Below are 24,387 nucleotides of genomic sequence, written 5' to 3' on the forward strand. Positions count from 1 at the left end.
AGTTTTGAGAAGTCTTCGCAGAAAACAGCACCTTAATGATGAAGTTTATTAATGATAGCCAGAACTGACCTATGATAGATCTGTATGCTGCTCCGAAGCCTGATTAGCTGAAAGGGATAAATATGAAAACAATTCAGTGGTGCTGCTAGGAGCTCACTGAACCGAGTACACAGGCAGCAGCTCCATGGGGTGCAGAAGGTGAGGTTTGGGCCCTACGGGGTGTGTATACAGTGTGAGGCACTTACTATTGCCACGTAGAATAACTCCAAAGGTATGATAGTAGCTGAAAAGTTTGTGGGACAGACGTTGCATGAGACAACGGGGGCCATAACATAACGTTAGTTTTTTGTTGCTAGGTGGGATCGCGTTGGAGATATGAAAGTCAACTTTGTTTTTTTAAATGGGATGCTATAGTATGGTACTTATTTTCTGACATCGGCTGTCGAGATGAATCCAATGATGTGTAACAGTAAGGTCTTTGAAGGTTAACGAAGATCAAAAAGGTGATATGAACGTCGATTTACAGAAGGTGTTCGAAGTAATGAGCATTGGTATAACCGCAGTGCTGCAATCTTCTTATCATGGATTGAGTGGTATTCCTTATCACTTCGGCACTTATCGAAGCACATGGTCTGACAGTTCTCTCTCGTATATCGCGCAAATAGTAAATATACGCCGAATACGGCGTATCCATCTAACGTGCCATTGACATGTAAACGCCATTCGATGGTTTTGCAATACAACACTAATAGGAATGGTAAGACTAGTATCGTTGAATCAAGCGAACGTGAATTATCTATTCCTTCGAAGAACAAGTCGATTTGCTTCTCATTTACGGAGAATGCAAATGAAATTCAGTGAGAGCTAGAGACTTATAAGCTGAAAAATATCCTCAACGTACACACCCTACACGTCGTACATTTAAATATGTGTGTGATTGAGAACGACTGGAACTTTAACGCATCGGAAATATATGCGACAAAGGAAAGTTACTAACGAGGAAACGGAAATTGGTACTCTTGTCACTGTGGTTCGAGATCCTTGTGTTAGTTCGCCTCAAATAGAAAGGGAACCTGGTATGAGCCAGGGTGATTTTGTTCGTGTTCTTCATCCCCATAAATATTATCCTTAACATATCAGCCTCCACCATGAATTAACTGGTACACGTCGCATTGTATTCTGTCGATGGGCTAAACTTCAGATTCAGAGGGATGACACATTTATTAAGTTGATTTTAGTTACTGACGAGACTACATTCAGGAACCTGGAAATGTTAATTCGCATAACATGCATTATTGGGTAACTAAAATCCACGTCGGCTGCGGCAAGTTGCACACCAAAAACCGTGGTCGGCGAATGTATGGTGTGGGATTCTGGAGGACAGAATTGTAGGCCCCTATTTCATGAAGGAAATCTTAATGGTAGGAAGTACACCACATTGCTGCAAGTAACATTAGGTAAGTTATTGCAATAAATACCTTTAGAAGCAAGGAACAGAATGTGGCATCAAAACTATGGGTGTCCTGCACATTTTTTGCTGATGGCTAGAAATGAATTGCAGAGACAATTCCCAAATCGTTGGATTGGACGCGGAGGAGATGTGTCGTGGCAGGCTCGTTCGCCAGACATGACGCCTCTGGATTTTTTTTTGTGAGGATTCGCAAAAGACATTGGTTATAAAGACGTTCCAACTACACCTGAAAATATGAGAGAGAGAATTGTCAGAGCATGTACTTCGATAATTGCCGAAGTGATGAGAATACCATTCAAGATTGCAGCACTGCATTGATACCAATGGTCATCACTTCGAACACCTTCCGTAAATGGACGTTCGTGCTAACTTTTTGATCTTCATTGACCTTCAAAGATCTTACTGTTACACATCATTTGATTCGTCTTCATAGCCTCTATCACAAAATAAGTACCAAACTATAGCATTCCATTTAAAAAAAGAAGTTGACCTTCATATCCCTGAAATGACCCCACCTAGCAGCAAAAGACCAACGTCATATTATAGACCTCGTTATCCCAAGCAGCTTTTGTTCGACATGCATTTCAGCTACTATCATACTTTCGGAGTTGTTCTATGTGGCAATAGTTAGTGACTCATCCTGTATAGTCGGTAGTGAGTCATCCGTCGTGCTCCACTCTGCCTTTAGGGAAAGCTTTGACAGAGTTCCCAAATGTGCACCCTTGCGCGAACATCACAGGTTGCTTAATGCATTAGAGAAGGTAAACTTTTTTGCCAAGATCACTAATAATAACCTTCATTCTCGATAACCGGTTTTGGTAATTAATGCTATCATTCTCAGACCTGTAAAGATTTATTGAGCGTGACAATGTACAAAACAATTGTAGTACGCAATATCAGATACAGTATGAAAGAAAAAATAGAAATACAACATACCTCGCCAGTTATGTTATTGCATATTTCTTAAAATAGCAATAAAAGTTCTCTTTCTCTTGAATAGGCAAGTACGTAATAAACTAGAAGACTGAAGCAACGGCGCGTCAAGACTAAAGCAACTACATACACAGCTATTCGCTGCGTATATCTATCTTCACTCACATCAGAGCACATCACTGGAACTAGGGCGCAGCTAGGTTGGCAGGCTTCGACCAGTGATGGGAAAACGCTGATAACTGGACCGACAGGTGTCGCTAGTGTAACTTGTGCATTCTTTCTTAAAATAATTTATATCGTTCCATTACGGTGTGCTAGCTTAGACGAAATTAAAAAATTGGCAATAATTAATTAAGGCAGACTTCAAAAATTATTCTTATAGCGTTAATTAAGCAATGCACCTAGATCAAAGCTGACTGTGTATTTGGTACAGTTACGGCAAATCTACAAATAATAGCTTACTTAAGACAGGGTTTAACAGTTTACAAAAACAACAGGCACGCATACAAACCCATTAAACTATTTAAATTTTCTAAAAAAATTTACTATTCTTAAAAAATCTGGGATAAAAATTGCAATATGGGCTCCAACAATGTCAATAAAGCAACAGTGTAAGCTGTGGTTGCATCCAAAGAAACGACAATGTACACATATGATAACACAGTAACAATTCGGTTTAAAATTCGGAAATATAATTATCAGCAGAGCTTGCGCAAAGTCATTTGTGTAACCAGGGCTTGTATCATTTCATTTAAGCGGCAGTGTAAGCTGTGGCTACGTCCAGAGTAACAACAATGTACTCAGTTGTAACACAGTGAAAATGGGAATAAAAGAATAAAACATTAACCATTATTTTTTTAAATTTTTTTAAAGATGTGCAGATATAGTTATCAGCAGAGCTTACACATGTCGTCTGTGTATCCATCCATGCTGCAGAGAAACCTGAGTGAAAACAGTGTGCTCCAAAAAGGAATAATTACAGCAATAATGCAAACAGGTCAGCGAGGCAGCAGTAGATCGACGATGTGATCATCTACTGCAGAGACATAGTTTCCCCATACAGTACAGTGTGAATGCTGATATCGAGGAAGAGCTCTAAAGGTATGTTCTTAAAAAATGCTAAATAATTATCGTTAGCAGAAGCAAAAAAGTATTCTTATAGTACTCATTATATAATGTACCTGCACATAAGTTGGATTAATGTTTGATGCAGTTACCAGAAATGATATACAATTGATCACCTAGTACTTGCTTGGTAATTTATAAAATCCACAGACATTTATACAGCTCTCCGAAATCCACAAAAAGATTTAGAGATTTATTTTACATTCCGAAAATTGCAGAGGAAATGTTGCGAACGGAATAGCCAGTAACCTCCCCCTTCGTAATAGGCGTACTAGACTGCGATATAATTAACAGTGATAACATATGCTAATTAAATTTTTCACTGAGTAAGTCTATCGTTACCGAAGGAAAATAATGCCGTTTAGTAGCAGCAAAGTGTACAACAGACCCTTCTGAAGGAGGGATCTGTTCTAAACCTAATTTAAATACTGATAATAATTTTGAAATGGGTGGAATGTAGTGCAATCGCTCACGAACCACACAGAGGGAAAGAGGGTACTGTGCAATATTTAATACAAATAATATTGATTAGCAAAAAAATAACGATAATTAAATGGTCACTAGAATAAAGAAATTGTGCACTCTTAACTTGTGCTGTATCTTCAATTATTACTTTTGCCAGTGACCTTTTACTTGACTTTAAGTGACTGAAGTTAATACTCAAAATTGCTAATTCGTTAAGCCTCTGTTAAACAGTACAAGAATGAACAGTTACTGAGGCAGCAAAATTTAAACTGAAACTGGTCACTAGCAAACAAACAAAACTGGTAGTAAATAATTAATTTTCGTATTTTTACTACACTCTGTGATTGCGTGGAAAAGAAAGGGACGCTGCTTGGTAATAATGTCTGAAGACAATGACAATACAGATGCCCTACAAGGTTTAGCTATTGCAGGTTATTATTCTTTTAAGTTAGTCAAACTTTGTGAAAGAAATGTTACTGGGTAAAGCCTGCACATTTTTAGTTACGATGTTGTAGCTGTGCGGACGACGAAGAATATATCCGACGACAGTGCTGAACTGCTGCTGTTGCTGATGCTGCTGGTTGAGAACCACGAGTCGTCTCCAGAGTCACGGATAATTATGGGACAGGCAATAGTTAGGATTGCAGCTTCCTCTGCGTATTCCACTCATACTGTGCTCTGAGTACTCGCAGATTAACGAAGTTGGGTCACCTACACTGTCGCGATCATAGCTGCACACGACATCTGAGGGAGCGGCCGACAAGCACTTCCGCACTCTTTCATGACTCAGGCTGCTCTGCTTCCTCTCTGCCTGCGATAAAGACTCTCCATACACAAAGATAAAAAACGGTACAGCTACTGCCATTTCATCATTTCCACCGACACATTTAAATAAACTTCCTAGCAATTTACAATATGTTCGTTATAATTACAATCAATTACTGTCAGAAATAAATACACTATTACATCAATTCCGAATTAAATATACTTTCTGAAATAAAGCTTGCAGATTCAGAATAAGCAGTACAGTAGAAGGTATCAACACATATTAAATAGCGAAAATTTTTGGATGGTGCATAAGGCATTTTATCTGCATTTTCGATGTTACAGGCCACAGAGTCACTTGAGCAGCAGTGTATGTTGCGGTTATAGTCTTTAAAAAGAGGCAGTAGTTGCAAGCTGGGCTTATTCAGTCACTTAGGTAACAGTCTATGATGTGGTTACGTCTAAGTGAACACCAGGTGAATAAAGACTACTGAAACAGTAGTAGCGCACTTAACGTGGTAGCAGTAGACAGACGATATGATGGCCCACACCAGGGTCACAATCTACACCTGAAAAGTATTTCCTTGGGTAGACTACTTATCATCACGATAATTAAGTTATGGGATTAAGTCAATAACAGCGCGCTGACCTATACGACACAACTATCAGTAGTGAAAATGAAGTCGTTTGCTAAGTGTATGAGACTTCATATAACGCTCGGTTACTATGTTGTGTTATGGGTATCATGCACAGTATTTTTGTTCCCTGCCAGGAATTCATATTTCATTACTTAGTATAGAAAAGGTATCAAGAATATTACATGTGGAATAATGCGTAGCTCGAGTTGTACTTGAATAGTGGTATATGGAAACTTATTGGAGCACGCTTCCTGCATAGGCTTCCATAGACCTGGTATTGGAGATAAGGAAAATATAAACCAATTAGTTAATGTAAATAGCAATTAGTTGAATGTAAATAAACCAGTCCCAATGCAAAATTTAGAGTAGTGTTATCTGGTAAACGAATGACAAAAACGGCCACATGTATTAATTTACGGGGTCAGTCACAAGTGCGCCCAGATAAAGTATATAGTGGATTAGTGTACAACGGGGTAGGCGATTCGGAGATGAAGGAAATAGCCTCACTAGACAGAGAAGCAGTGGTCCAATGGTTACTACTGTACGCATTATGCAGCTGGACCGAGAAAGTCGTGAGCCAGTTCAACAGTTCAAGAATAGTCTAGCTACGACAAGTTGTGGATACTATTTACAGCCATTACATCGACGTAATACAATAACAATGCCATGGCCCGGCGTGTACGTGCACGCCAGTAGATCGTAATTCGACTACAATAAATACAGAGATTACCCGCAAATATGTTCTCCACCCGTTACACTGAAAACTGAAGGCCAACAAAGTGCACATCTCTAGGTATTCAAAAATGAAAGTAGAAACTAATCATTTGTAAAGTGTATCATACCTCGTATAAAGCTCACTCACTGTGTTGTAATAAGGTTAGCATGCGTTTTGTGTTCACTGCCCGTAATTGCTTAATATTCCACTTTTCTAGTCGAATGTTGCTTTCTAGAGAGCGTATAAGTCGTCTTATCTAAGCGTGGGGCCAGTAATTAGCTGAAGGTGCTGCTCGAACTCGTTTTCAATTTTATTTCTGTTACGTCTTTGTAAATATTGTTTACTGCCTTCTGACGTTCATGATTGTAAGTTGTCGGATAAGATATGAGGGACAGTCAAGTGAAAACCGAACCCCCACAAAAGCTCGGGACCATGGGATGGCTCCACTTAAAAGGCTGCAGCGATTTGGTTGGTTGGGAAACACTAACATCCCAGATACTCCACCGTGTGGTTTTCACGTCTTTGGCGACGTGCAGGACATTTATGAACGTCGGTTTCGGTCGGACGAGGAAAGTGCAAGAGTGGGTGCGGTTGAGGATCCGTCAGCGGCCGATCGTGTTCTACGGAACAGGAATAAATCGTCTCGTCTCCCAGTGGAACAAATGTCTTAACGCCTGTGGTAATCACTTTATGGCGGGTGTTCGGTTTTTAATTGACCGCCCCTTTTGACACTGAGAAAAATGTAAAAACTGAAGAGTTGTGCAAGACAGTCTCTTTGGCTTTAAGGGTAAGAAACATCAAGACGATACAATGAAAGCGTGATTGAAAAGTGTCGTTTTTGCGCAGTACTGCATGGAAGGGAAGTCTTCCAGCAAGTAAAGTCACATTTCTACACACAAAGAAAATTAAATTAAGAGTAAAAATATTTAATATCCTTTTATAAACTGACTTTTTCCAGGAACGTAGCTATAAAAAGCTAGAATGTTGTCTTGAAACCGGAACTAGCCACACATTTACTTGGACTCTTCATTTAAAGACACGCCGTGGCCTGTTTTTCGTCTTAAAACATCACCATGTATTACCGATGCTTTAACGCTTTGCATTGTAGTGTATGTATGGTGCTGCTCTGTAGACCAGGCTAATGGACATGGAAATCATCGTATACAAAGATGGCGCGTGCACTGATATTAATGTTATATAATTTCTTTTCGCAAGACGTGAAAAGTGCTAATTCCACTGGATGGTCACCAGATGTTCATTTTAAAAGCATCCAACATGTGAGACGAGTTGCTTTTGAAGGCTTCAAGCATCCGGTGAGAGTACAAATAATCACTAACCAACTGAGAAAAACACACGTTGAGGACAACGTGAGTAGATTATCGTAGCACTGTTTAATCTTTGTGTAGAACAGGCACTGGAGCTAATACAAACCAAGATCAGAAAAGAACGCAGATGGACAGGGTAATGAACGTCGGAAATCGTGAATATTGATAACAACGAAATGCAACAGGAATGGGAAGACGATTCTGTCATCGAATTAAAGAACATCATGAATAGAGAAATTTGTGAGTTCTAAAAGACTGCAGTTTTTACTCCGACATTGAAAGTTACCGCAGTTACCCGAATATACTGCATCAGACGATGCCCGATCTACATACTTAACTCTCTCCGCTGGCGTGTCAACACTTCGGTCACACCAGCGTGGTTTTGAGATGACTAGTTACGTGCGGAAGCTGCGAATCAGCTGCCCACGAATTAATTGCTCAGTTCACTGCACTGAGTTTTGTTAATTGCACCCAGAACTATTCATTTTGGAGCATAGGATGCCCAGTATTCACAGAAGAACAATGAAATACATTTCATGTTGTGAGATGGAGAAGACATTTAATGCCACATGTCGGCCTATTTTTGTGAAGTTATTTCAGTAAAGAAAGCTCCCGTTCCAAACTCCACTGCTGGCAACCAGACACGGACAGTCAACACAAACCGGCACCTATAGGTGCAGTCGAGCATCTGCGCCAGTGGCTAAACGACATGCGTGTAAGAGAGGCAGTAGTGGTGTAGCGGTAGGATGCTGGTTGGTGAGTAGAAAGGCACTGGAACCATAAAATAAAGTGTACCACAACAGTAATTTATTAACGAAATTATTAAACCTTTTACAATGAGGAAAAATCAAATACAATTGTTGAAATGCATGAGAGTGTTATCACAGTTAAAAAATAACAAAGGTCGCCCCACGTTATGAAACGTAGCGCCCCCCATCGCGCCTATGCAAGGACGAGAGCAGATAGCTCCATAAAAACAACGGGTCGTGACTCTAGCATGACAGATGTTTGATTCCGATCAAGCAGATCTGTTTGTTCCAAATAGTAACGAGTATGGCCGCAATATGTCGGCACAAGCTCCGTCCTGAGCTTGTTGACTTGCTTGCTGCAAGCCCATAACGGTCAAGCTCTTAATCTGGTCTATCCTCCGTAACAGTGTGCGTCCCATAGGTCTTCGGTTGTCGACATCTCCTTCTTGCGTTGTTCTTTCCATTGCGTCTTTTCTTCTGGCAATGTGACCAAAGTATTTCAACTGACTTAGGTTGACAAGTATCGACAGTCTTTCTTTGATGCCGAGTTGCCTCAGAGTCGATTCATTAGTCCGATGTGCTGTTCATCGTACTCGAAGTAATCTTCTATAGGACCATATTTCCGGACCATAAATCCTGCGACAATTCGTCATCGTTCAAGTTTCTTGTGCATAGGTCGCGATAGGGAAGATTAGAATTTTGACGAGGGTGAACTTCGTCTTGGCAGTCATGGAGATTTCCTTCCAGATGCGCACAAGTTTTGCTGTACAATTTCTGGTAGTCGAAATGCGCCTACGGTTTTCAGGCTCGAAAACTCCAATATCAATGACAACAGATCTCAGATATTCGAAGCGACTGACGACCTCGTAGCCAGCAATGTTTGTGATGTCGGATCTGCTGTCATTATGGTGATCTACAATCATCACCGTGGTCTTTGTATTGATGATTGCAAGACTATATTCTCTGCTTTGTTCGGCCAACCTTCACATGATGGTTTCCAGTTGACGCTCGTCTGTTGCAATTATCAGAGTGTCATTTGTATTCACGAGATGGTTAATTTTCTGTCACCTACTACGATGCTGTCGTACCAGTCCTCATAATGTGGTCAGTGTATGCATTAGCAGAAAAGATTCTGTGAAGGCGTTATTGAGTCATAGTGTCTCAGGGTTCGAAAAATACAATTGCAGGATCAGGTTCAAATGGTTCAAATGGCTCTAAGCACTATGGGACTTAATATCTGAGGCCATCAATCCCTAACTAACGTAATGACAGCATACACATCCATGTCCGAGACAGGATTCGAATCTGCGACCGTAGCAGCCGCGTGATTCCGGACTAAAGCTCCAGGAACCGCTCGACTACAGCGGCCGGCGTAGAATCAGGTGTACCAGATTTTTTGATGTATCTATCTTGAGGATAGTCCACAGCTTTGACCATTTCACCTTGTCGAAAGCTTTCTTGTAATCCACAAAGCACATGAACATCTTGATATTATATTCCCTTACCTTTTCTATGAGTTGCATCTTCCGGCGTAGGAAATCCTCAGTAGTTAAAGCCCTATATTTTAGAAATGAAACTATGTTCTGCGAATATTACGTCTTCTCTATCCTTTTGTCGTTCAGCTCTCGGTCCCGACTTGCATAATATGTCACGTGATTTGTAGTTAATTCAACAGTGACAGGTTATACAGAACATTCGGAATTTCTCGTTTTCCTCTTTCCCATTCGTACACCATTACTTTGCGACACTCCACTGTCAATTTTTGCACACAATTCCGCTAAGTTATTAGCTCTTTACGGAACTCTTAATACACGCGTCCAAACATGATAAAGGTTGAGCTTCGAAGCACCCTATACTCCCCAAGGCAGTTCACTTAGTCCATAAAATTCGTGCCAATGTACTCCCCTCTTCTCAATGGCTAAGAGCCATTACAGCCAATGATCTGTCAATACAGAACCGCACTATCCCACGTCTGTTACTATAAACCAATCACAACATAATAGCTTTCCTGATTAACAAATTTATATAAAAAACATATATATTTAAATTACTTGTCTCTCTAAATAACTGAATTATCGTAATATGTTTCTTGGAGTATTTGAGCTAGCATTCTATCACAGATTATCAGTTTTGTAATCGTTTTGGTAACAGGTTCTATTAAATGCCATTAACTGTCTAGTACGAGTGACTGTGATTGCGTGTGTGTCGAAATTGTAATTTCAGACTAGCACGGACTTGGTGGTGTTTTGTATAAAAGAATCAGCAATACATTGAAAATTTTCACTCAGAAACAATCTATCCGTCAAAATCTCAGTTAATCTGATACGAGAAAACATTTGGTGCGACTGTTGCTACGTGCAGTGCAACTATTTTCCGCTTAATTTTTTATCTAGCCGAGGAACGGTACTCATTTTCTAAATCAGTAGGTGTGGACTGCATTGCAAAAGAAAAGAAGTTCATCGAAAGGTTGGAGGACAGTTTTCTGCAGGAAGACGTTTTAGACCGAACCATTGCAGTTGGAGGTCGAAAATGAAATTATCAAATAATTCAGGTAGTAATCAGTTGATTCCTTAATTTTAATCGCCCTATAACGTAGCTCGTTAACAGTTAATTCAAGAACATCAATTGTCTATGCTTCGCAATTGAACAGACGTCTTAAGGTCCAATAATATGAAGATTGCTCAGCGAATCCAAAATAGAAGTTTTAAGCAATCGCAGCGCAAAAGTTACCAGTGAAGAACAATAAAACAATTATTCTTAGCAATTGCACAAACCGCTAAGGCCCAATTTATTTATTCTTGAGTCAGAAACATACAAATTTACAGTAACCATACACATCAATATACAAGGGTGTCCCTTTTATTCTGACCCCCTAAATAACTGTTCGTTCAGATGCAAATTACAAAATGTTGCAAGCAAATGATCTTTAGCCGTCAGAGGGATTGCCTTCGTTGTAGCTTTGTTTTTTACAAAGATACGAACAGCGGTATGTCTTTTTTAAATGGCACCCTATATTTTTTATTAGGTAATTCATTTCCTCTCCTAAAGACCTATTCAAAAATGTATCACAGTGTACAAATCACTGAAACGCATCGTTATTAATTACATAACACAACAATGACGTTAAGCTCCCAGCGCTTAATGCAGGTACTCGGGATAATGGAACACATCCACGTGCTGACGTTGACAGAGGACAAATGTAAACATAATTAGAATGCACCCCCGTCATTCCGTCAGCCATCGTCAGTTTAAGAGTTGTGTGAGTATAATGTACATCAACGAAGAGAAGGTAGAAATGCTACTCATCTATGGGGAATGTACGTTAGCAGAGCAGTAATTGCAGTACTGTTTTCTTAAGTCCTTTAGACCTTTTAAATACTGTTGTGTAAATTAGGCATACAGTAAAGGCTGTCCTTCCTACAAACTGCATCGACATAACTTTTCTTTTATTGTAGATGTTGTTGAAGGCAGGCGAAAGGCCACGCAGGCAGCGGAACTGTACAGAGAGCGATATCCTGAAAGGAACCCACCTTCCCGATGGATGTTTTCTCGTCTTGCTCTGACGCTTCAGGAAACGGGAAGTTTCAACCCACGACAACGCAATCGTCGTAGCACTCGCACAGCTGCCGAAGTTACTGTTCCCACCTCCGTTGATATGAATCCACATGTGAGCACACGGCAGCTTAAACAGGAGGTTGGTATTCCTAAAATCAGTGTACATCGTATTCTTACACGTCATCGGTCCCATCCTTACCACGTACACCTACATCAAGAATTGCAAGGGAATGATTTCCAGAATCGTGTACAGTTCTGTCAGTAGGAACAGCAGCAAATCTTCGCCAATCCGAACTTCTCCAATGTCCCATTTACCGATGAACGTTCCTTCTCAAACAAAGGACTGGTAAATACAAGGAACATACTGTACTGGTCCAGTGACAACCCACGATGGCTTAGACAGGTGGAACATCAGCGTCAATGGACGGTTAATGTATGGTGTGGGAAGCTTGGTACTACTATTACTGGCCCTTATTTCATCAATGGCAGTCTAAATGGCACAGCGTATGCCAACTTCCTCAGACGAATTCTTCCTCCTCCTCTGGATGAAATGCCGCTAAGAACGAAAATGCTCATGTGATATCAACGCGATGGATTTCCAGCACATGATGCCTTTCGTGCGCGTCGTGTTCTAAACCGAAAGTATCCTGCAAGATGGATTGGTCGAGGTGGAAAAGTTACTTGGCCTGCTAGCTTGGCTCAGATGGCTCTGAGCACTATAGGACTTAACTTCTGAGGTCATCAGTCCCCTAGAACTTAGAACTACTTAAACCTAACTAACCTAAGGACATCACACACACCCACGCCTGAGGCAGGATTCGAACCTGCGACCGTAACGGTCGCGCGGCTCCGGACTGTAGCGCCTAGAACCGCTTGGCCACTCCGGCCGGCGCCTGCTAGCTCTCCTGATTTAAATCCTCTGGACTTTTTTCTGTGGGGACGCATAAAAGACTTTGTCTTTCGCGATATTCCAACAACTCCAGAGGACATGCAGGAACGTATCGTGCTTGCTTGTAATTCTCTTCAGCAGGCAACCTTGGAAGCAGAAAATAATTATTTCCTTCAACGAGTGCGCCAGTGTGTCTGAGTCGACGGTCACCACCTTAATCTCCTTGTTCTACACCTGGACAATGGCGCAGGAGAGTCAAAGTCAATTTTGTATTATGTTTTACTTGATTTTTCATTTGTTTTTCTGACAACTCCACAAGTGGACGAGTTTGTGATCCCGGGCTCAAAGTCAGTGTTGTGTTATGTAATCGATAAAGTTGTGTTTCAGTGAACATTTTCGAATAGGTCTTTAGTAAAGGAAATGAATTACCGAATAAAAAATACAGGGTTTCATTTAAAAAAGTCATACCACTGTTCATATCTTTGTAAAATAGAAAGCTACAACGAAGGCAATCATGCTGATTGATGTCCCCGTGACGGCTAAAGAACATTTGCTTGAAACATTTTGTAATTTGCATCTGGACAAACAATTTATGGTGGTCAAGATAAATGGGACACGCTGCACACTGTGTGTGTGTGTGTGTGTGTGTGTGTGTGTGTGCGTGCGTGTGTGTGCCAATTGTACACTCCTGGAAATTGAAATAAGAACACCGTGAATTCATTGTCCCAGGAAGGGGAAACTTTATTGACACATTCCTGGGGTCAGATACATCACATGATCACACTGACAGAACCACAGGCACATAGACACAGGCAACAGAGCATGCACAATGTCGGCACTAGTACAGTGTATATCCACCTTTCGCAGCAATGCAGGCTGCTATTCTCCCATGGAGACGATCGTAGAGATGCTGGATGTAGTCCTGTGGAACGGCTTGCCATGCCATTTCCACCTGGCGCCTCAGTTGGACCTGCGTTCGTGCTGGACGTGCGGACCGCGTGAGACGACGCTTCATCGAGTCCCAAACATGCTCAATGGGGGACAGATCCGGAGATCTTGCTGGCCAGGGTAGTTGACTTACACCTTCTAGAGCACGTTGGGTGGCACGGGATACATGCGGACGTGCAGTGTCCTATTGGAACAGCAAGTTCCCTTGCCGGTCTAGAAATGGTAGAACGATGGGTTCGATGACGGTTTGGATGTACCGTGCACTATTCAGTGTCCCCTCGACGATCACCAGTGGTGTACGGCCAGTGTAGGAGATCGCTCCCCACACCATGATGCCGGGTGTTGGCCCTGTGTGCCTCGGTCGTATGCAGTCCTGATTGTGGCGCTCACCTGCACGGCGCCAAACACGCATACGACCATCATTGGCACCAAGGCAGAAGCGACTCTCATCGCTGAAGACGACACGTCTCCAATCGTCCCTCCATTCAATCCTGTCGCGACACCACTGGAGGCGGGCTGCACGATGTTGGGGCGTGAGCGGAAGACGGCCTAACGGTGTGCGGGACCGTAGCCCAGCTTCATGGAAACGGTTGCGAATGGTCCTCGCCGATACCCCAGGAGCAACAGTGTCCCTTATTTGCTGGGAAGTGGCGGTGCGGTCCCCTACGGCACTGCGTAGGATCCTACGGTCTTAGCGTGCATCCGTGCGTCGCTGCGGTCCGGTCCCAGGTCGACGGGCACGTGCACCTTCAGCCGACCACTGGCGACAACATCGATGTACTGTGGAGACCTCACGCCCCACGTGTTGAGCAATTCGGCGGTACGTCCACCCGGCCTCCCGCATGCCCACTATACGCCCTCGCCCAAAGTCCGTCAACTGCACATACGGTTCACGTCCACGCTGTCGCGGCATGCTACCAGTGTTAAAGACTGCGATGGAGCTCCGTATGCCACGGCAAACTGGCTGACACTGACGGCGGCGGTGCACAAATGCTGCGCAGCTAGCGCCATTCGACGGCCAACACCGCGGTTCCTGGTGTGTCCGCTGTGCCGTGCGTGTGATCATTGCTTGTACAGCCCTCTCGCAGTGTCCGGAGCAAGTATGGTGGGTCTGACACACCAGTGTCAATGTGTTCTTTTTTCCATTTCCAGGAGTGTATTTATATTACATGTGCCCAGCACTTTGTAACCTTCAAGGCGCTGGGAGTGGCTTACAGAAGATCGTTCTTCATGCAGGATGTAGGGCACAAAGGGTATTGAAGCATGTGGCTTGTGGCTTGTCCTTTTCGCCGAGCCGTGTGGCTGAGCTGTTCTAGGCGCTACAGTCTGGAACATTTTTTTGTGATGACACGAATAACACTCCATGGGCCTGGCCGCTGCCTTCCAGCTATGTTCAGCTCAACTAAGCACTTGCATGTGCTCGGTATATGTTTACCTCCAGCTGCCCACTGCCCACTGATCTCAGCAGGTCACTTTCCCACAGCTAGCCGCGCACTTCTCTAAATCACCGTCAGCCGTTACTTGCGCGACCTCTAGCGGTCAAGCGTCCTCTGGTCTTCCAGCAACGGACAAAAGACAGAAACAGGACAGATATAATCGGTAGCTGGCTGTCACAGATGTCTTGCATGCATGGCACAATCCTCCTCACATTAAGTCAGAACCTGCGGGGGCAGGAGCAGCAATGTATGAGACAATTCCACAACATCCTAGATTCCAGAGGCGACCTTCGGCTGGCTGATATGAGCCCTGCTTAATTTACAAGTTGAGAGTTGCAGGATCAGCAAGCTTACTGATGAAGTGATTCGGATTACCTCGTGTAGTCCCAAAAACCAAGGTAATTTCTTTTCGTGGAAGTGACTTCAGTCTCCTCTTTCTTTGGGCCCAAAAGTTTATAAGGTAGACTCTGTGTCCCAGACGAACCAAAGTCAGACACATGCACTTGTCAGTGTGCGCCTGATGTTATTTCTTGCAAATTTACAATTCTTCTACTTAAGTATAAAACATAAGCATAAAATAAGTTTGACAAGCACTGAAAGCGTTAAACAATATTCGAATAAAATAAAGGAGGCCAATGAATGAAGCCAATATGGCAAGCACTAATCACTAAATACTGTTATAATCAAATGCGAAACCATCAGTATCTAAACTTCAGGAAAAAAAGTCATTAATAGACTGGAGGGTCGAACGTAGCGAATTAAACGGTAATGCAAATATGACTTTGGAAGGCATGGTCTGATGAGTCTCATACACAGCTATGTTAAAGGCAAAATTAAACCAACCAATCATTCATTACACTTTGTCTGCGACCTCCCATGGTAGATGGCTATGATTGCGGTTCAGGTGCTCTGCAAATTAGGGTTGTCAGTAGTAGGGAGTGGTGGTTACATGAGACATAGCGCTTGTAAAACAGAGACACCAAAGCTGCCGGATGTCACTAACCAGAGCTTTCGGTATCCCAAAGATAGAGCAGATATGCCTAAGAAGCTTAATGGTTACATTCTTAATACCCACCCTACTTGTCACCAGTCAAATAAAATGGGAGAAGGCGCCCACGATCAGCAACACGTACCGATTACCTTGTTTAGTATGGGACAGGGGAACAAGATAATCAAAGAACACGTTCCCCATAGAGTGCTCCACCTTATCAGGGCTATGCTTCCTGGGTGCTGGGCTTGGTTTTAGCTCTCAAGCATTGCCACACTGCCGCACTAATTTGTGGTAATTGCCATTTACTCATCATCATCATCTTGGACAGTTTCCAGCCACTGGCTGGGTCTGTCGGGAACACAAGCCTCTCCATCGTGTTCTGTCTTTCCACCATTCCCCCTCTTCCACCTTCGTCCAGTTCTCTCCTCTTCTCGTCACACATTCCTTCACTCCCTTCACCCATCTATCTCTTGGTCTTCCTCTGGGCCTCTTCCCCTCAAGTTGCAGATCAAACATCCTCTTTGGAATTCTTCCCTCATCCATTCTCTTCATGTGTCCATACCACTGCAGTCTTGATTTTTCTATCCTATCCTGTACTGGTTCCTCCTTTAGTCTTTCCCTCACATACACATTTCGCAATCTGTCTCGTCATGTTACACTCAACCTGCTCCTCTGGAACTTCATTTCACTAGCCTGTATTCTACTTTTGTCGCTTTTGTGCATTACCCGTGTCTCACTTCCGTATGCCAATATGGGGACAAAGTAGGTTCGGTATATAATTCCCTTGGATTTCTGTGGCACCTCCTTGCTCCAAATAAGCCCCCTAATGCATTTGTAGAACTGCCCTGCTTTTCTGCACCTTTCATTTATTTCCATTGCGTTTCCCCCCTTACTTTCAATCATGCTTCCCAGGTACTTGAAGTTCTCTACCACTTGTAGTTTTTCCCCTCCACAAGTTATATCCACATTTGGCCTATTCTTCATCCTTGTTGTGACAGTTGTTTCACTTTTTCTTTGCAGAGAAATGCATTCCATATTGTGCTGTCGTTGCCTCCCATACATCTAACTGCTCTTGCACCTCCTTCTCGCAATTTCCCCATAACATCAGGTCATCGGCAAAAAGCACTGCTTTCATTTTATGATCTCCAATTGCATCTGATACTTGCTGTAGGATTTCATCCATAACAATAATAAACAATAAAGGCGAAAGTGCACTTCCCTGTCGCAGCCCATTTTCCAGCTTGAACCACGCAGTACGTTCCCTCCCCACTTTCACACAACTCTCACTTCCCTCATACATTTTTCTGACTTTTCGTGTTATCTCTTCATCCATCCCTTTTGCGTTCAGCACATCCCAGAGCTTGTCCCTACAGATACTGTCATACGCCTTCTCAATATCTAAAAGGGCCATGATTAAGTCCTTCCCGTACTCATAGTGCCTTTCCTGCAGTTGCCTTACCGCAAATATGAGGTCCGTTGTTGATCTTCCCGGTCTGAAACCATACTGCTCCTCTTGCAGTCTACTTTCAATACTGCTTCTTATTCTCTTCTCCAGGATCTTTTCATAGATTTTTCCACAGTGGCATAGCAGGGTGATTCCTCTGTAGTTCTCACATCTCCTTTTATCCCCTTTCTTGAAGATCGGGACTATAATTCCTTTCTTCCAATCCTCAGGAATTCTGTTCTCCTTCCACACCACCCTCAGCACTCTGTATAGCCACTGGGTTCCTACTTCTCCTGCTGCTCGTATCATATCCACTGTTACTTCGTCCCAACCTGGTGCCTTGCCCCCTTTCATCCTCTTTATGGCTTCTTCCACTTCATTCCAAGTTAGATCATCAATTTCCCCACTATTATAATCGTCTGCTGCCTTAGGCTCTCCATCGGTGTTAGTTACCCGCTTGGCGGCATTCAACAGATCTTCAAAGTACTCCTTCCAAATCTTTTTGAGCTCATGCATTTCCTCCACAACTCTTCCATTATTATCCATGATCCTCAGGCACTCGCTTCTGTCGTTCCTCTTATTTCTTACCATGGTGTAAAGTACTTTTTTGTTCCCTTCACTGTCCTCTTCTAACATTCTTGTCCATTTTTCCATCCACTTCTTCTTCTCCGCCCTTACTATGGTCTGTGCCGCTTTCATGCTTTCCTTATATTTTACCCTAGCTTCCTCTGTTCGGGTCTGGAACCATTCTCTGAAGGCTTTGTTCTTTCGAAGTACTGCCTCTTTACATATGTTGTTCCACCGTGGGGTTTCCTTACTTCTCCTCTTTGTGCTAGTTCTTCCGCACACAGTCTCAGCTGCCTCAACTAGAGCCCTCTTAAAATCTCCCCATTCTTCTTCCACTGTTCTCTGATCTTCCTTTGGCAGCTTCTTCCTGATCAGTGTCTGGTACTGGGTCCTCCGTTCATCCTCTTTCAGCATCCATGTCTTCAACCTTTTCTCCTGTATATCTGTTGCCCTCCTATCTTTTTTCTCTCTCAGGGTGGCTACCAACAGCCGATGGTCACTGTCTAAGGCCTCAGATGGAATGACCTTAAGATCTGTGAGGCTGCTCATCATCTGCCTATCCACTAGTACATAGTCTACTACTGAAGTTTGGGACCAGTCTCCACTGTACCAAGTTATTTTGTGGCTACTTCTCTTCTTGTACCAGGAATTTGCGATCGCCAGCCCATTCCTCTTGCAGAATTCCAGCAACAATCTTCCTTCTCTATATCGGTTCCCCCAGCCCTCTGGTCCCATTATCTCCTCGAATCCTTTCCTGTCTGTGCCAACATGTGCATTGAGGTCCCCTATTATAATCTGATTACCTCCATTTAGCTGCTTTTGCATGTCATCTTCAAATTCCTCCTTCTTCTTTTTTGTACACCCCACCTGTGGGGCATATGCCTGAATGATTTCAATGCTTTTTCCTTTCACTCATTCTCTGGCTTTTATCATTCGATCATTGATACCTTCCACCTCCTCCTGCAGACCCTCTCTGACCACTATTGCCACTCCATTTCTTCCCCTCTCATTCCCTATCCAGTACAGTTTACATCCTTTACTTAGTGGTTTTTCACCAACTCCTCTCCACCTAGTCTCATCAAGTCCCAAGATGTCCAATTTCCTCCTTTCCATCATTTCTACAATTTCTTCTAACTTCCCAGTTAGAGTCCTTACGTTTAAGGTGCCCAGTCGTAAACCATCTCGTAATCCTTTTCCACTGCTTGGTCGGTTTCCTTTAAATCCGTTCCGTGATCCGAGGCATGTTCCCTTTTTAAAAGCAGTTGATTTATCCACTACTGGCTTGCTAGGCCTATCGCAGCTTCACCAGAGGCCCGTTAGCCGTCACGTTTCAGGGTTCCCATAGGGCCTTCCCAGCTACCGTAGCGGTCCTGGGGCACACGAAGTTCCCGCTGTACATCGCCCCTATAGGCAGTCCCCTACTTTGTGCCGTTGCCCATCTCCCACGACTTGGACGAGGGGTTGGACTTATGGGAGGCCTCATAATGGCCTTATGCACCCCCAGGTGCTCTCCACACAGGAAACAATGACAGTACTTCATTATTCGAGGCATCAGCTCCTGGGGCAGGCATTCTGCAAAGCAATTCCTCGTTAATTGAATACATTGGCACCTCTTCCTCTCCTTTCAGCTGCTGTATTCTTTTCAAAAGGGAGGATCGGTATTCTGTTTTCCAGCTAACCCTCCAAACAGGCTCGGAATCTCCCTGAGGACTGTCCCCACACAAGTCATTCCTTTCTCTCACTGAGGAGTTCTGCTGCCACAGATTCATGTGGGAACCTTCAGCTAGGGATATAAGCCACGCGGTTAGCTGTACCCGTTGTATGATTAACGTTAAAACGGAAGTTGTTTATCTGTGCACAGCCTGCCTAGCTATCCTTCCCGTCTTCCATGGCCTAGCTAGCGCTCACGTCTCGATTGTCAGTCTCTAAATGGAATGGCTGATAATCAACGTAAAATTTGAATCATTCCAACTAAACGGCTAGTGCTTGTAGTTATATAATGAAATGTGATGTCCTCTACAGATAAAGATCTGAAGGTGTAACAGCTAAGCCTCCTCTCTCCCTCCTCCTCTTGTAGGACGGCCGCAAAACCAGAATTGTAGGAGTCTGTCTGCAAAATAAATTCAGTGATGACATTGCTTTAGCTAAGACGGGTGCACCAGTCAGTGCTGCCTTTAATTCAGCGAAGAATGTCTTGAATATCACCCTACTGAAAATGCTCACCTGTCTTCTGCTGTGGGTTAAGGAGGGGACAGCCAGCTCCGTAAATTCGGGAATAAATTTGCGGAAAATGTTTCCAATCCCTTTAAACATAGCTACATCCTTTTTATCCTTGAGTATGGGGAACAGATGAATAGCTTTAGTTCGACCATGGTCCACTCGCGTACTTTCACAGGACTCAAGATAACCAGGAAACATCTCTCGTCAGGCCACGTTGCTCTTAGCAGATTTTACGGTCAGTGTGGCTTCTCGGAGACGGTGAAGGACTTGACCTATATGATCTAAGTTCCTCAACGAAGGTTTTGTTGTAAATAACCACATCGTCTAGACATACCTAAATTTTAAGTCGCCCAGCACAAAAACCAGTAACGGCAACAATACAGCCACTCAAGTAGCCAGCACAAATGGCAGTCTGCTGTATTCAAACAGATTACAATCTGTGCAAAAAGCAAAAAAGGGCATGGACTCCTTCGTGAGAGACACCTGGTGTTAGGACTGATTCAGGCCAAGAACAGTGAAATATTTGGCTCCTGCAAACCACGTAAAACACTTATAATGGTCAGACAGTGGCACGGATTCCTGAATCATCTTTTGATTCAGTGCCCTCTAATCCAAAACTAGCCGGTACTTTGCCAGTGGGTTTGCGAACCAAAATGATTGGTGATGCGTATGGTGAGACCGACGGTCAAGTTACAGCGTATGGTGAGACCTACGGTCAAATTACACCATCAGCCTAAAGCTAATCAATAATTTTTCCTAATTCTCTCATCTTCATTAGTGACAGCTATAAGGTGACTGCCGTACAAGCAACGGATGTGGCTGCAAGGTTTTATACTGGATTTATTCACCCGAAACTCCTTCAACAAGGAATATCCCTTCTCTTTATTCAACTGGGGTATACCATATAGCGACCGCACTGCCTTCTGCAGAACACTGCCCACTCTTGTGCCGCTGCCTGCACAAAAAATACTCCCCTGGCCTAAATTTGAAAATAATTGCCCTGTCTAAGTAATTTAATATGCACGAGATGAGCTCAAGAAAATCGTACCCTAGCAACGTGTCAGTGTGCAATCCTTCAATAACAGTTAATTCTGTCGGCAAGAGAGCCTCTGAATTCCTAAATGCAAATGCACATTGTCCACCACCGCTAATAACCTTCCATTCACACACCATACTACAACGCTGTACATGATACACTTTGCTGTACCTTGCCATTTCACCAGTGATGCATTACTACCAGAATATGACAGTGCACAAACCGGTTCACGGTAGCGCACATGAACGAGGTCAGTCTGTGCTAGAAACATGACTTCACCGCACCGTTCCTTTACTCCGCACAGGCTCATATAATGGCCTACGACGGATGGCGTCAACTCTGCCCATTCTTTTCTCATGGCACTGGGCAGCCCAACACCAAATGCTCAATTTAGCTGCACTGAAAAAATGCTCTTTCATAATTTGATTTGATATTAGCTTGTTCAAAACCAGACGGATGACCTTGTTCTTATGTTCTAGAAATAGAAGGTGCCAGAGCACACTTCTCATTTTGAATGGTGTGCACAAACCTATCTAACTCAGAGATAATTTGGGTCTAACTGGAAAATGAAATCTATGACGTGTTCTCTGGATGCATCACTTCTGAAATGTTAGCAGCAGCTGATTCAGAACATCAAGGCACAAAAATGTCATCATGATGCGAACATCTTCGGTACACCACACAAAAATTTCATGATCTTCTTGAACCCACTAAACATATCGACTCGTTCGGTCAGTACAGTATTTACTTGACAAAGTTTTACCTAATAATCTCCACCAGAACTCACTCATTGTTTGACACATACAAGGGTTCTCTTTGTTAGGGGTTAGATAACGTTATACGTTATTGAATTAGCAATGCACAACTTAGCGGATTGGTCTTTCAAGTGCACACCTGACCGTAATAAGTCTACCAGTTATTCATTAGTGCCAATAGATAAGCTAGCGATTTATAGCACCGAAAGGCCAGAGACTGTTGGGTAACATGAAGAATAATTTCCGCACTTTTACCTATCCCAAAAGAACCGACAGACACTTTTTACTGATCAACCTGCCAGTGGCAGCCGGTGATAATGTGCTAATGTGTTACAGTACACTGGAAATATCGCACTAAAATTATGCCAGTTCTCTTCGAGTGCATGATGGTATGAAAATAAAATGGACGAAAGCAAGTTTTGTAGAGCTCTCTTCGCGATAACTACAAACCAGTATCGAATGATGAAATGATGGTCAACCGTGTTATGGTCAACTCAGAAGGAGATGCAGGTGTCTGTTTTCGTCTGTTCATGCGCTGATGTGACGTCATCCCTGTCGGCACTGACGGTGCTACGTTCCACACAGCACCACATCAGTATTTTTCTTTGAGCGGCCCATGTAAAGTATTGTGCAAGCATAGACTATGAGAGATTGCAGAGCAGCACTTGTCATAATATCAATGTGGCTCAATGTTTTAGCGTTTAGACTGATATTTCGTCTGCTCAGGTTCGAATGGCAGTTTTTTTTTTTAAATTTTATTTTATCCCTCTCATTGTTGGATACAGACGTAATATTCCCTAGGAGAGGAAGGACCGAGAAAAATAAGGACTGATCATCATTCGTATTAAGATTTTTGTTATCACTCCTCAGGAAAAGGAACTTTACCATTTAGGCCAACAAGGTTTTGACCTATTCAGAAAAAATCTTCAAGTTAGATAAAAGAATTTAAGAACAATTACTGTTAATTGATAAAAACTTTTAAAAGGTTCGTTTCCTTTGTTAAAAGGATAAACGATTAATTGCAAAACTCAAGAATGCTCCAAATAACAGTGTTTTATAACAAGTATAACATGATAGGAAAACAGTCTACGAGACAGGCAGGCAGGCAAGAAACATCTTTAGAATGTGTTTGACTAAAATACAGCAACTAATTCAGGTTTATCTAAAACCAGTTCATTAAAAGGAACCCACAAAAATTAAAGCTGCCACCACGCCTCGGGCAATGTGGTCCGGACGGAAGGCCCCGAAATTACTTATGGCAGGTAAATGGTCACGGCAACCACCTCCATTTACACTTGATTGTAAACAAATTCAGTGTCCAACCGAGATTCAGCTTCAAATCACGCCAAGAGGCGGAAACGGCAAGTACTTAACCGTCGTGCGGGACGGAAAACTTAGCCGGAAGAGAGCACCGAACGGTTAGCTGCTAAACCTCACCTACATTAAACACAAGCTTGGTTTTTAAGTTTAGCCACCAAAACATTTGCAGCATGATTTGCCCTCGTAAGAAACATAAGCGTGGGGCTTCAAATAACTAAAGAGAGTGATTTGGCGATTTAGTGCACAATGCACCAAGCCAAAAAATTTGAATTTCACGAATTGTGACACATTGACACTGAACCTGAAAAAAATCTGCTTAACTCCAAGCAGTTAAAAAATCCCAATAATTTATTACACACGGTCAGGCCACAACCATATGGCAATTATCAAATTAAAGCGACACGCTCCTCAAATCGCCTAGCCAGACATAAGAACAGACAAGGAGGCTGAACAGGGTTCCATGTAGAAGCAAGACACAAACACGATCAGGAACAGAAACAGTCACAATTACCACGCTCTTAGCGATGAGAAAGATCAACCTTTAGGAATGCCGCATGGTCTCGGAGTCGAAGCGATGAACTAAAAATAGCTCAACGATCATTAAAAGCCACTGTGCGGTTAAAAACGTGGAAAAACTTGGAGCCGCCAGGACATGGCGTGGAAGAAGATGACCCATCGCCCGCCTCCAAATCTCGCCGGCCAAAGAAATAATGTATCCATTCCCGTTCCCGGTGACGTCCCTCGTGTCCGGAAGATTCTCAACCAGGCAAACTTGGAAGTCACAAGGGTGACAGAATAAACAGCACCCCCGTTGGCCCACAGACCTATGCTGTTCCTTGCTGCTTCTCTCACTGCCTCTCTCGGAAAAAGGTCTCAACGGTACTCGCAGAAAACGTGCCACGCACCCTTCATGTCAAATATCGTGTTCCAGGAAACGTGGCGCGAGCTATCTACCGCGCAACTGTTCACTTTTAATTATAGTAATTACATGCTCTCTGCATTTCTTACTGAGAGCGGATTTGTTGTTACTATAGTGCTCA

Source organism: Schistocerca piceifrons, chromosome 3 (assembly GCF_021461385.2).
Source record: "Schistocerca piceifrons isolate TAMUIC-IGC-003096 chromosome 3, iqSchPice1.1, whole genome shotgun sequence".
Lineage (NCBI taxonomy): Eukaryota > Metazoa > Arthropoda > Insecta > Orthoptera > Acrididae > Schistocerca > Schistocerca piceifrons.